Below are 13,867 nucleotides of genomic sequence, written 5' to 3'. Positions count from 1 at the left end.
CAAATAGCCAAATGCGTGCTTTCTGTTTTGGAATGGTATCACAAGTCAAAGGCATCTTATCTTGTGTGAACACATCAGCCAATGTTACTGTTGAGTGCAGCTACCTCCGATCTACAAACTCTTCCGAGTTCATTGTTAGCAAAAAGAATTTGACATTTTTTCCTCTCACCTCCAGCTCTCTCATGAGTCACTCCAAGCAAAAGGTGCCTGTACTGCCAGGATCAAGGAATGCATAGCTCTTTAGCATTTTGCTGCCTTTCGTAGCCTTAATCTGAAAAGGCACAATTGGCAAAACACAATCCTGTGCTCTGGCCCTTAAATGGACACATTTTGAGAGGAACCGTGTAACAATCCCCTGATGTTTCTTGCAGTGTGTCCTCTGATTTGGTTTCCTTCTGCTTTGAAGGGATGTGGAGGATGGTAGAATGTTTCAGGTTACACAACTTGCAGGACACAAAGGCAGTCCTGACTCATGTGTCCAACAGATAAACACTCAAAACAAACACCTTTCGCCTTTAGGGAATCTAAATTTATGAGTTAAGTTTTTCTTTTTCTTTTGCTTTTGAGTCACATTTCATGGATTAACAGCTGCAAAAGAGGTAGAGAAACTGCTTCTTTTCCCCTTGATGCAAACTTGTGATACCTTGTATACATCTTTATGTTTTGGTGAGGAGATAGATGTGTCCTTACTGTTTCCAAACAGTTAATCAGAAGCAATAGACAAGTTTATTGACAGCTATATTGTGAATAAACCTGACAATATAGCTGTAACCATCCATCCATCCATCCATTTTCTTCCACTTATCCGGGATCGGATCGGAGAAGGGTATTCCAGACATCCTTCTCCCCGGCAACGCTTTCCACATAGATGAACTGGTAAATCAACGGCTTCGCCTTCTAGCTCAGCTCCCTCTTCACCACGACGGTCCAGCGCAGCACCCGCAGTACTGCTGATGCTGCACCAAACCAGTTGTCCATCTCACGCTCCATTTTCCCATCACTCATGAACAAGACCCCGAAACAGCAAATGAGATGGCAAAAAGGAAGAATCAGTTAAAACAGTAATAATAAATAAGTAGAAAATATTTTAAATATACGTAAAAAAAAAAAAAAAAACAGTGCTCCACCTGCAGCTCATAAGCAGTGTTTCTCCATTTTTTCCTCATTTTACAGGGTAACTTTGAGAATATAGCATGCATGTTAGATGGCACATTCATATCTGACATCCTCCGTGGCATTACAGCATCCCCGAAGAAACAAGGCAAAAGCTTACAAATCCTCCAATTTCACTGGCAACTATCCAAGAGCTTTTTCCATGTACCCAGTGGCTATTCTTTGCTCATTTCCAAGATGTTCTTGCAAAAGTGTCTTTGCTTTTTGATATCCCGTCAGGGAACATGTGCTGACAGCTCTTAACTAGCTGTCTTGGTTGTCTCTTGTTGTACTGCTCCAAAACGTATATACAATCTATGCTGTTAGCAGCCTTTGCTTCCACTCCATGCTCAAATGCTATACTCCTGAAGGTCTCCGTCAAAAGCTGGTATATCCCTTGGGGGCAATGACACCGTGGACTGCTGCTCCATCAGCAGGGCTGTGATGTAATTCTGCCTCTGCATGACTGTGAGAACATTGCCTTGGTCCATATTAGTTTGTATGTACATCAGAACCTCTGTACTTAAGTACAGTAACTTTTGCTGTGTGAGCAGCGATTTGACTTTGCAACTCAAGCACCCCCTTTCGTTGTCTGATTTGCTCCTCCTGAGCCTCAAGCTCATGTTTCTCTTTAAGAGGCAGCTGCCATAGCAAGAAGAGCAACCCTTTCAGCCTCTGCCTGAAGGCATGCAGAGGAGGTTGATGACCTTAAAAGACCTAGTGCTGGAGCGACCAGCTGATGAGCATGTTTTACCACCAACAATAGAAATGCTGTCATCTGGACCAATATCATTAATGGTCACAGTTGTTTGTTGCAGCACTGACAGTGACCACAACATTATCATCAACTTCATCATCATCATTTGGTTCATCATCATCACCACCTCCATCATCATGTTTAAATTGCTCCCTGGTATTATGCAATCATTCTTTCATTTGTTGTATTATTTCTTTGTTACTGTGCATTCAGGTTTCAACCCATTCATTTTGTCATGTCCTCAGGTATTAAAGGTTTGAATGACTTATACAACTTCACTATTTCCACATTCATTTTTAAAAAACATGTTATACATGGATTGCACCTCAGACACATTTTCATTTGAAATCATCACTTGCTCAGCTTCCTTTTTTAGTGTGTAGAGTTTCTTTTTCCTGAAATTCCTTTCGCTTTTGATTTGATATTATTTTTGTTTCCAGTGCTTTAAATGTAAGTTTACTCAAGCGTATTCTCTGGTTCTGGTTCTCTGGTGGTTCACTTTGATGACTGATCCCAATGAATGCATTACTTTCCTCATTTTGATATTGATTTAACAAAGTCTTCATTTGGAAACGTAGCAGGATTTACTTATATCCTATTGTGAGAAGGCCAATCTCCTCCACAACTTTCTTTCACCAGGCTTTCTCTTATCAGCATTCAGCTGGAGCAGATGAGGAGCACAGCGCTGTCTTTTTGTGTTGCAGAACAATGTGATTCATCCATTGAAGCTGAGTTTTTCAACATAATTTAGTGGTGGTAGAACAACAAAAAAGGAAAAAAATTTGGTCTGCCATGGCAAAATGTTTATTACCTAATTGGTACAAAGATTAAAAAACACTCATAAAAAGCTGTGTGTACTGAATGAATAAAAACAAGCTTGTATAAAACAACGCAAAAAACGGCACGTTCACACAGACCCACACAAACGTTTGAAAAACTGTGTGGCTTCCCTCATTTCCAATTTCATCATCTGTTTACCTGTGACTCACCTAGGTTACCCAGGTTACATGATTGATTACCTGCCTTCAGGTGTGCTTATTTTGTAGGTGAGAGTTAGATTTTCCTTTAAAATGTCATAACTTTACAATACATCCTTTTAACTGAGAATTAATCTGACATCAAATGTCTTTGGTGGCTGATTCTACATGACTAACTAAATGACGTCTGAGATCAAGTGTATTGTGAAAAGAGCTCATCCTCACCTGATCATGGTAGGGGTTGGGGTAGTCACAAATGTTCTGGGAGAAGACAGAACGCACCAACATTTTCACCTCTTCAGGGTAAACATAGGTGGGCTGACACAGGTCCCCCTCTTTCATACCAACCCTGTGAAACATCTGGAATAAAAGAGGGAGAGCTGCAACAATATTTCATGACTGCTGGTGGCTGTGAAAATGCAAGACTAACTCCTGAGGATCCATTTCCTATTGCATATTGAGGTGTCTGTGGCACTACACATTCTGACCTATGATTTCATTGTGACAGGTTACTTCTGTTTGTGGGGAGTAAGGAATATGTCTGATGTTGAGTCAGGTCAGTTTGAGGGTGCAAGTCCCAAAGAGGGACATCCACAGAGTTAGGTGATTTATAGAAGATGAGACAGTCTATAGGGGTCGGAGACTGATCAACTCCTCTTTCACCTATTGGATAGAGGGACCCTCAATCTACCAAAGTGACCAATAAGAAAAAGTAGGTAGGTGCGGGCAAAAGCACTTTAAAAAGGCCCGCACAGGCAGAGAAGGAAAAAAAAGGGGGAACTTGTAGATTTCCTAGAGAGGATTTCTGGTAGAGCAGAGGGCAAAGCTTTAGGCAGAACTTTGCCAGAGATTGGGAACACCAGGTGTGGCCACACTGGTTCGGACGCAGGCTTGAACACTGTTTCAATAAAGATTGCTCTATCTTTCACCTAGCTTGGCCTCTGCAGAATTCTTTTATCACCAAAAAAGCTTCAGTTTCATGAAGGTGGCGCTCCTTTAACCCGGTGAGATCACTATGGTTACTTATGCTGCAGACCTAACCTGCTCAGGCCTGGTTGGGGTGGGAGCCATGTGAGTGCAGGCCAGCGGGGGACTGGGGAGGAGGGACAATCGTGCTTTGGCACGGTTCGGAGCAACTGGGCAAGTGTAAGTGCGCCCTTAATGTATCAATCATTTTATTTATTTTATTTTTTTTGTTGCCATGGGAACCTCTGTCAGTGATGCAGAATATCTGAGTAAGAATATCTTTTTTCTTCCATCTGCAAAGTTGTTCTTGCTCTTACTGAACTACTGATTGTGCTTGTGCCATGCTGATGATAAAAGAAGACTTCTACAAATTGCAGAACACACATCAAATGTTCACTATATTATTAATCATAGTCTATGACCTTGACCTTGCATATGAAATGACATATAATTCCAGTACCATTTTGGGTTGTGTTTTTGTGCTTGTTTTTTCCACTGCTGGTACATTACAGATAAAAGAACACTGTTAGATAATGATTAGTCAATTGAAATTCATCACAGATAAAATTCAATCAAAAAAAAAAAATTTCACTTTGATTTGGCCAAAACCTAAAGTGATATCCACGAATACTTTATTATGGGACACTGTCAGACCAGAATGTAATTCTTCAGTATAATGTTTAAAGACGTTGTGCCAAGTTCAGAGCTAAAGAGCTTGAGAATGTGCAGTTGTCTGTTAGAAATAAAGAGTAAGCATTGAGAGTGCACATTTCTGCTAGCATTCCTGCCTTATTTGCAGCAACAGTGTTGTTTTTTGCTGTATTTTTTTATGGCTGTCAAGTTATTAAAAAAAATAATCCAATTAATTCCAAGCTTTGTAATTAATTAATCAAAATTAATCATGCATACCAATATTTGCCATAAGCATTTAAAAATATTTCAATGCATGTATTTTTTTAAATGAGTGAATCACTGAATAAATGGACATTCTAAACTTTAAAAGGAGGTGATATTTCAAGCTTGTAGTACTCTGATGATATGAAAATTCCTTGCTGCATAAACTGCACAAAACAGTGCTCCTGTCAACGGTTCCACCTGGGCGTTTGTTGTAGCCCCACTCCAGTGTTCTTTGATGGTTGTGTTGGCTCTACGCAGAGCCAACACCTTAACCTATGTAAGTGGCCTATGCTGTAATGAGCATTTATACATGTGCGCTGGTGTGTCTGCATTGCTGGCGGTAGTGAGCAGATTGCCAGCTGACTTTGAATTGATTGATTTAGAGAGAGCAGACAGGCAAAGTGTCTGCAGGAAGGGCTATATATGAACCCAGCTTGAATGACCTGGTTTCACCAAACCTGCTCGTTAAGGGGCAGCCCACCCTTCGGACATCCAACCTGTCCACTCTCTCCCGCCCAGAGAGCCTCTGGCAGCAAAGAGAGGCTCCGGAGAAGGAGTTTAATCCAAGAAGAGCAGCAGCCAGCCGGTCGGAAGGGACTGCAACAACCGAAGAGTGCAGTGTGGTTATTGGGAAAACTACTGCTCACAAACGGCGCTAGGCATTAGAGGAGAAGCCGGAAAATGTGATGCTTTCAAGTGAAACTATAACATTCCTTGTGGTCCCCAGTGCTGCAACACGCACTTACATTTCTGGGGAGGTGTATGTCAAGCTATGGCTTAGGGCATGCACCTTCGTAGAGGCTATGCTCAGCAGCGTTTAGTCATCAGCCTCCAGTTTACAAAGCTGTTGGAGTGCTAGAGCGCAATTAATCTGTGTAATTTGTTTTCACACGTTATTTTTTCAATAATTAATTAATAGCCCTAATTTCTTCACAATCTTTATACGCAGAAGTATACCCAGTCGAATGATGGGTAATTGCACCCACTTTCTCAGGGTTTTCGTTTCGGATCGTGGCGAGAGCAGCATAGTCCAGACTGAGGGGAATTGGCAATAAGAAGGAACAGGAGAAATCCTGCTGTCAGACCAGACTTTCTTCTCCCCAGCCACATCCCTCCCTCATGTTCTGGGTATGCCCTGTAGACCCTTTATCAGCTGAATATGACTTGAATACTGTACCTCTACATGAATGTGTCCACAAGGAATTCTGATCAGATGTTGAACCAACTCAATTCATGGCAATTGGCAGCAGGGAGATGTAATAATAAGTATCAGGAGAAACACAGCCGTGAACACAGAATTTTGACTGATTACTGTGGGCCAACTATAAATACTGTGCTTTGCTAATTCCCACTCTGTCTCCTCATACAACACGCAAATCAAACAGGTTATCATTGTAAGAAAGTCCATAGTGGAGTGAATGAGTGGCCCCTACCACCAGCAACATGAGTTTCAAACATTTGTTGTTGCCTTCCAAATTACCCATATGGTCTTGTTCTCACTACATAGTGCTATATAAATTAAGTTCTTTTCCTCATTATTATATTGTTACAGCTCCAGCCGTATTTTGTATTTTTGTTGTTATTAATGTGTGTGTTTATGTTTCAAGCCGAGTGAGAGTTCTTGTCTCCCTCCAAAGCTGGTCTCCACTCATCAGGTCCCGCACCGCATTGGCCAAGAGCAGGTGATGAGCCAGCTGGGGATTGGCTGTTGCTGGAGAGCGAGGAGATTTTAGACGGTTCCACCCAGAAGATGTGGAGGATTGCTACCAGCGAACAGCATCCTCCTCGCTCGTGCTTTACTTGTGTTTGTGCTTGATCAATTAGTGTTTTTTGAGAACTAGAGAGTGTTCAGCTGAGTGCTAGAGTGCTCTGTGTTTTTGCCAGAGCAAGGCTGTTTGGAAATAGGCAGGAAGCAGTAGGGCTGAGCTGCCTTTTTCTTTACTCCCTGTTTTTTCTCCTGTTTTTGGTTAGGTTAGGGAGGAGGTAGGTTTAGCAAGTCTTTTTGTTCCTTTTCGTTCATGGGGTTTAATTAGATTACCGATCGGAAGTTTAGATTGAGTTTTTTTTTTCTTCTTTTTTTTTTTCTTTTTTTTTATCAGGGAGAAACATACAAAATCATTTCAGCACCATTACACACACACAAAGCAAAACAAAAACATGCACTTGCACAACTGCACTAACATATATTCTCCATGCTATTACTCTCCCTTTCATTTTACAATGTGTAAAGAAGGAACATTTGAACAACAGATGTTGTAGTTTTAAAGTGAATGTCAGTCTCTCCATGATATAGATTTCGTGAACAGTTCCTTGCCAGTCTTCCAGTGTCGGTGCATTGGGTTGCATCCACTTCAGCTTTCTTCACTCCAATCAATAATATCTTCATTAGATATTTGTCTGCTATTGATTGAGTATGTAATGCCATGGTACCAAAAAACATTGAGCTGAGATCAAATTGTATAGTAATTTGAAATATGTATTCCAGACAATCACGAATGTCATGCCAGTAAGAAAAAAGTTTCGGACAATCCCAAAATAAATGATAATGGTTGGCTATATCTAAACCACACATCCTCCGACAATTTATTCCACGACCTTGATGTCTCTTCTGCGACTGGACGTCTTTTCTCAACGTCATTTATCGACTAATTCTGGCTGTCAATGGACATCCAGATCATGGCCTGGCAATGTCAATAGTCAGGCTATAATCTAGACATCCACTGACATCCAGAATTAGTTGAGAATAGACGTTCATACTGGCTATGATCTGGACGTCCACTGACAGCCAGAATTAGTCGATAAACGATATATAAACGTCTATACAACGTCCAGAAAAGACGTATAAAAAACTTTCATTCTGGCTCCCCAGAGGACGTCTTTTAGACGTCCTGGATGTCCATAAATGATGTCTAAAAGACGTGATCTAGACCACTTTTTGCTCACTGGGCCATTAACATAGCTTGTGTCCTGTTTTGCTGGATATGCCAAATAACAGGTAGTGTCCTCCTCAAGCTGTCTTGGGTCTGTCTCTCATGGATAAATCCAGTCTGGTCCAAATGGATAAGAGATGGCAAAAGTTTTTCAATTCTCCTAGCCAATATTGACATATAAATTTTATAATTTAGATTTAACACTGAGATGGGTCGAAATTGTTTACAATCTAATGTATCTTTGCCTTCCTTTGGTATTACTGAGATTATAGCTTGCTTCCATGAGGGGGGAATATCTCCCTTTTTGAGTACTCCATTACATATCTGGCACAGTCTTGGAATTAACTGTTTGGACTTTATTTTGTTCTTGTGTGATTGTGGGAAGATTTAGAGATTCAAGAAAACTCTTCATCTCGTTTTCGTTATCTAACTTTGGTTGTGAATATAATTCCTTATAATAATTTTCAAAACTTTGTTGAATTTGGTCTAGTTTATGCTGTATTTTCTTAGTCTGGGGGCATCTTATCTTTTTAATCGTGCCGTCTGTTTATGTAATAACAGTTTCATTGCCTTGCTTCCTGCCTCATAGTACCCCTGTTTCAGAAATACCAGTTTCTTCTTAACCTCCTCTGAGAATATCTCATTTATCTCGTTTTGCAGTTTTTTAATTGATACTTCCTTGGTCCCTAGTCTAGCTTTATGGTCTTTTTGTAATTCTCTGAGTTTGGTGTATAGACAGTTGAGCCTCTCCTGTCTACGTTTTTTTAGTGATGAGGAAATAGAAATTATTTTCCCCCTCAGGACTGCCTTAAATGCATACCACACCATAGGAGGAGACACTTCTCCATTGTTGTTTTCTTTAAAATAGGTATCTATTGCCTTTTCCAACTCTCCTTTTACCTGAGGGTTATTCAATAAACTTGAGTTCAATTTCCATAGTGTAGATTTTGGGTTATTACCAATATTAACTGTTATTACTATTGGTGCATGATCAGACATATCAATTGTTCCAATATCACATGACTGAATTCTAAATTGTTCTCTCTTAAATGCAAAGAAGTAGTCAATCCTTGAATAAGTAGATTGAGGTGCAGAAAAATAAGTGTAGTCACGGCCTGTTGGATTAAACTCCCTCCAAACATCTACTATGCCGATTTCTTTCATTATAGAGTTTATTTTATTAATTGTGGGTTTACTATGTCCTAAATTAGAGGAGGAAGATTCCATTTTTGATAATCTTATATTCATATCTCCTCCACATATAAGCACACCCTGAGCTTCAGCAGACATCATATCAAATAATTTTTTATAAAAAGTCCAATCACTCCCAGGAGGAGCATATATGTTAAAGAATGTTACCATCAGCCCATCAATCCTTCCCGTTATCATTACATATCGGCCTTCTTTATCTTTAGTCTCTGAAATGTGTTCATATTGGACTTGATTTGAAATAAGGATGGCAGACCCTCTTCTATGTCCTGATTTATAGGATGAGTGAAATACATGTTTAAAGCCTCCTCTTCTCAGTTTTGCATAGTCAGTTTCAGATAAATGCGTTTCCTGGAGGAATGCTACCTGAGCACCCTCCTTTCTCAGTTTTGACAATATCTTGCCTCTCTTAATAGGATTAAGTATTCCAATTACATTGAAGGAGACCACTTTTAAAGTATTACTTGCCGGGAACCATTACTAAGATTTGTTTCCCAGTTTTTAGATGGAGTTTGTGCGACATCTCTATTTCTGCTCTGAACTGCAGCGAACACATGAACAAAACAGCAACCAATGAGGTTTGGAACTCTTATAAACTGAAAATGTTTGTTTCCAAAGGTGGGGTTAAAAGAAAAACCCTGTTTGAGGTGTTTAAGTGCGGCTTTAGAGAGGGAAAGCCTCTCTTCTGCAAGAGGGCCCTCATTTGTAATGGATTCAGCAGGAATCTCATCCATAATGTCAAAAATGTGCCCCCGACATACTGATCATCCTCAATTAGGCTCCTTGATAACTAAATGAAATAGAAAAAAGGAAGCTTTGTACAGAAAATATGCCCAAGAAAAAAATAACCTTTTTAGCAGAATCTACCCTCTCCCACCTTTATACTTCACTTTGAGATAATAGTTAGGAGCCTCTGTTACATGGAAAATAATTTGGAAAATAATTCTCTCTCTTCCAAACATAAACCTAGAATATCAAAATAAGTGGCTCATTGCTTTAAACATTCTTTCTCACAGTGGAGAGGTTTTGCATCATCTTTAAGAGTCTTACACTCACTCATTAGACAACATGTAAGTGACTAGCTCCCGCTGCTTCTCAGAAACAGCTGAGCAATGCCTAAGCATAAATCAAAGATTTCCAAATCTATAATCGAACTCCTTTTAAACAATACTTGCGTGGTCATTTTCTACTCAGTCGTATCTTGACCTCTCTGCTCTGGATCCCAGCTGAATCTCTGGAGCTTGTCTCTGATCGTCGATCCTCGGCGTGTATGAGTCTGTGTTCGTCCTCGTCTGCCGCTCACCGACCATGACAGCCTCCGGATCTGCTCCAGCAGCGTCTCGGGTGGTTTAAGCACTGTGACCTGCAGCCCCTTCTCTGCCATCTCCTTCGTTGCTTCCTCGGCCTTGTTGTAGGTGTTAGGGTTGTACCGATCCGATCACGTGACTCGGAAATCGGGGCCGATCACGCCACTGAAGACTCGATCGGGACTCGGACGTTACGACCCGATCAGAGATCGGTTTTATATATATTTATTTAGTCATTATTTGTATTAGATTGTTGATATATGGGCTATTGGTGATTCAAAATAAAAAAAATAAAATGAGTATTTACTATCACCGTTTACGACATGCGCATGCGCAGAAGACCAGCACGCCAGTTTGTTTTGAAGCGGAGTGGCGAGTTGTGGCGCACCATGTCTGCTGTGTGGAAGTATTTTAAAGTGAGTGACGAGAACGATGCAGTTGCAAACTGTCAGATATGTAAATTTGGGATATCGAGGGGTGGTAAAATATAATAAAAAATAAGGGACACCTTGGATAGTTTTCTTCGATCTTTTTAATTTTTTAAATGTATTATAAGAGTATCGGATCGGGACTCGGTATCGGCAGATACTCAAAAATCAAAGGACTCGGACTCGTATCGGGGGCAAAAAACCCTGATCGGAGCATCCCTAGTAGGTGTGTGTCCCATCCGCATAAAACACTCGAAGTCTGGCTGGGAAGGGTGTCTGAAAGTGGATTCCTTTTTCCTTCAGAACCCTCTTAGCTTCCATGTACTGTTGCCTTTTCTTCAACACACTTGGTGCGTAGTCATTGTCCAGATTGATTTGTTTATTTTTCCACATAAAGCCCCTTTTCTGCCACGCTGTTCGTAAGATTTCCTCTTTTGTCCTATAGCTCAGAAACTTAATAATGATGGATCTCGGAGGTGCTCCTTCTTTCGGTACGGGTCCAAGTGCCCGGTGTGCCCGTTTGATATGAAGATCCATGTCTTCCGCCAGAGACAAGCCATGTTTCAGCAGTTTTCTGACAAACTCTATCATTGATGAAGATTCGTTTTCTGACCCGTCCGGAATGGAATAGACTCTAATGTGGTTTCGTCTGGATCTTCCCTCCTGGTCCTCCTGTCTTTCTTCCAGGTGGGCTTGAAGTTTTATCAGCTCCTCCGTCACTTCTTCTAGCGACTGCATTCTCTCCTCCGTGTTTGAGACACGCTCCTCTACTTTGTCGAGTCTCTTTTTGGTTTTGCTGATCTCTTCTTTGATTTCCTCGAGTTGTTGCTTATTGTCTTGTCGGAAATCTTTCATCTCAGTGAGAATGATTTCCAGGCTAGCTTCCATGTTAGCTTCGCTTTCCTCTTCCTTATCATTAGCTGGTGAGCTAGCTGGGGAAGACTCCGGACTCTGGTTTCCTTGTCCTTCAGCGTTCTGTGCAATTTTCTTAAGTTTGACTTTGCTCTGCCTATCTCACAATGAAGTCTTGCCCTTATCCATGTTTTACCTTCAGTTTTAAATCGAGTTCGTCAAGTTAATGGGCACTTAAATCCTAGTAGTCGGGGGAGATTCTCTCTCAAGCTGCCATCTTGGCGGCCGCTAAACCCGAAACCTATCACCTCTAGATTGGGTTTTTGTTTGTTATTTTGGACTGAGCTCACCCTGAACAGAGGCTTCACCATTGTATATATTTTCACTCACACTCTGTATAGTCGCACTTTGTCTTTGTAAATAAATTATTATTGCTGTACATACACTTTTTTGTCATTCGTTTTATGTCATGCTTTGGCACCCCCCTAGGCCGAGCGTAACAATATGAGTCTCCAGGTTAAAGGCAAGTACAGTATATGACATAAAAAAGCAGTGGCGTAACACATTTTGCATTTTATTACATGAGTACCGACCAGTTTCCTCTGCAGAAGCCGGTAGACCTTCTTCCGACGGGCACAGTCACTTTTCAGGGGTTTAGCAGCCTGAAGCAGTGATGCTATCCACACAGGAAGTCTGAGGAACAGAGAAGATTTCATTTGTATTTGTATACATAGTATGGACCATGGTTGGCTGGATTGAGGTAAGGCCTTTTCTTTTTAGTTGTTGTAAATGTTGCAGTTTGACTAATGGTTAGTCATGCTACAGTCACCTCGACTGCATTGGCAACAGTGCGTTGACGTAAACTACTTGACGTTGTGCAAGTGTCACAGTGCAAGTGATGAACAAAAAGCTGGTCTAAAGTCAAAGCACAGTCTGTTTCCTGTTATTAAAGAGTGCATTAGATGCGCCTACTCAGGCGGGTTCACACCGTTCATACACTCTGATCTTATGATTTGAAAGGCTGCTTTCGGTTATTTTAAACATTTCCGTGAGCGCAGTAATGTACTATAACAAATATCATGGCATGTTTAATCAGCAAAACTAAAAGCTGTAGTTATAAGTTCTCCAAAGGAAACGAGTCAGGAGTTTTAAATAATCAATGAAGTTTATCAGCTGTCCCTCATGTGCAAATTCACATGTTAATGTAGAGATACCCATATCATTTCTACTGCTGGCGGATTGCTGCAGGTAATGTCATTAATATTTTCCTCATTAAGGATGTATTTCACCCTCTCATCCCACCAGTTATTGATCAGGATGATACTTTTTATGAGCTGTCCTGTCTGATCCACGGACTGAGATCAGCACACACAGAGGGACGCAGCAGCCCTCCTCCTCCTCAGTTAAATATCAGTGTATTTTTTCATATGCAGTCAAACAGAGTTGTTGGTGGGACAGATGATTGTGAAATGGCAGGACAGAGGGTCCAGCAGCCGAGGATCACATTCCTTTCCCTCAGTGAAGACGAGAGCCACTGGTTAATATGTACAGGCCCTGGCACACCTGGCTCTTAAAGAGAATGGGAGACGACACTCAGATTGGTTTGATTTGTGTTCCACCCAAAACACACCCATAACTAATTCAGAGTCTAAATACCACCTCTTTGTGCCGTGCGCCACACTTTGCACCCAGATTGTCCGCTGTTTAACCAGAAAAAGTTATAGGCTTGGACACACACAGCCAGGTAAGATTAAAACTTTTCAATCTAAAAAACATGCCTTCTGAAAAGGTCACATTACAAGGATATTTCAATAGGAACTACAGTGAAAAGTGGTACAACACAAAATACTTGTAAGCTTTCAGAACCAACAGATCAACAGAGAATGCCATATCTACTGCCCTTCACTCAGTCTTCATGCGCCTGGAGAATAAGAGCAGCTCAGCATTCAGTACAACAATGACTATGCTCCCAGACATCAGAAAAACTCTATTGTGAAGTTTGCAGACGACATCACCATCATCGGCCGCATTATAAACAATGATGAGAGTTCATATTTGGAGGACATCGACGGTCTTGCAGAGTGGTGCACAGAGAACAAAGCTGATTGTTAATTTAAGAAAAAAGGAGGCAAAGACACACACCCCTGTCTACATCACTGGAGCTGAAGTGGAGCAGGTGAACAGTTATAGGTTCTTAGGAATTACCATCACTGTGAACCTATCATCACACATTACCACCCTGGTTAAAAAAGCACAGAAAAGGTTCTACTTGCTACGGAAACTTAGGAAGGCTAAATTCCGGAGCAAGAATCTGGATAATGTTTGTGGGGGCACAATGGGGTCCTGACTGAAAACATCACAAACTGGCCTGGTTCATAATGGCCCAGGACAG

The sequence above is a fragment of the Pagrus major genome, chromosome 19 (assembly GCF_040436345.1).
Source record: "Pagrus major chromosome 19, Pma_NU_1.0".
Taxonomy (NCBI): Eukaryota; Metazoa; Chordata; class Actinopteri; order Spariformes; family Sparidae; genus Pagrus; species Pagrus major.
This window is presented reverse-complemented; position numbering follows the sequence as displayed.